This window comes from Anomaloglossus baeobatrachus, unplaced genomic scaffold (genome assembly GCF_048569485.1).
Source record: "Anomaloglossus baeobatrachus isolate aAnoBae1 unplaced genomic scaffold, aAnoBae1.hap1 Scaffold_688, whole genome shotgun sequence".
Classification (NCBI taxonomy): Eukaryota; Metazoa; Chordata; class Amphibia; order Anura; family Aromobatidae; genus Anomaloglossus; species Anomaloglossus baeobatrachus.
This window is the reverse complement of record NW_027445061.1, coordinates 93528-94924: the sequence shown is the minus strand read 5'-3', so window position 1 is coordinate 94924 and position 1397 is coordinate 93528.

Below are 1397 nucleotides of genomic sequence, written 5' to 3'. Positions count from 1 at the left end.
ATGCTCCAAATCCATTTTAAAGCCATTTTTAAGGCATTTCGCGCATACATGAAATGAACACATTTTTCTCCAAAACTATAACAGATGCAAGCTTGTCCTGTTTGGTGGAGATGATATTTAATAAAATAAGTAGAAATCCACTAAAAGTTTTGTTTGGTTATCTTGCAATCCCGAGATAATCGTCTCCATGCTCCAAATCCATTTTAAAGCCATTTTTAAGGCATTTCGCGCATACATGAAATGAACACATTTTTCTCCAAAACTATAACAGATGCAAGCTTGTCCTGTTTGGTGGAGATGATATTTAATAAAATAAGTAGAAATCCACTAAAAGTTTTGTTTGGTTATCTTGCAATCCCGAGATAATCGTCTCCATGCTCCAAATCCATTTTAAAGCCATTTTTAAGGCATTTCGCGCATACATGAAATGAACACATTTTTCTCCAAAACTATAACAGATGCAAGCTTGTCCTGTTTGGTGGAGATGATATTTAATAAAATAAGTAGAAATCCACTAAAAGTTTTGTTTGGTTATCTTGCAATCCCGAGATAATCGTCTCCATGCTCCAAATCCATTTTAAAGCCATTTTTAAGGCATTTCGCGCATACATGAAATGAACACATTTTTCTCCAAAACTATAACAGATGCAAGCTTGTCCTGTTTGGTGGAGATGATATTTAATAAAATAAGTAGAAATCCACTAAAAGTTTTGTTTGGTTATCTTGCAATCCCGAGATAATCGTCTCCATGCTCCAAATCCATTTTAAAGCCATTTTTAAGGCATTTCGCGCATACATGAAATGAACACATTTTTCTCCAAAACTATAACAGATGCAAGCTTGTCCTGTTTGGTGGAGATGATATTTAATAAAATAAGTAGAAATCCACTAAAAGTTTTGTTTGGTTATCTTGCAATCCCGAGATAATCGTCTCCATGCTCCAAATCCATTTTAAAGCCATTTTTAAGGCATTTCGCGCATACATGAAATGAACACATTTTTCTCCAAAACTATAACAGATGCAAGCTTGTCCTGTTTGGTGGAGATGATATTTAATAAAATAAGTAGAAATCCACTAAAAGTTTTGTTTGGTTATCTTGCAATCCCGAGATAATCGTCTCCATGCTCCAAATCCATTTTAAAGCCATTTTTAAGGCATTTCGCGCATACATGAAATGAACACATTTTTCTCCAAAACTATAACAGATGCAAGCTTGTCCTGTTTGGTGGAGATGATATTTAATAAAATAAGTAGAAATCCACTAAAAGTTTTGTTTGGTTATCTTGCAATCCCGAGATAATCGTCTCCATGCTCCAAATCCATTTTAAAGCCATTTTTAAGGCATTTCGCGCATACATGAAATGAACACATTTTTCTCCAAAACTATAACAGATGC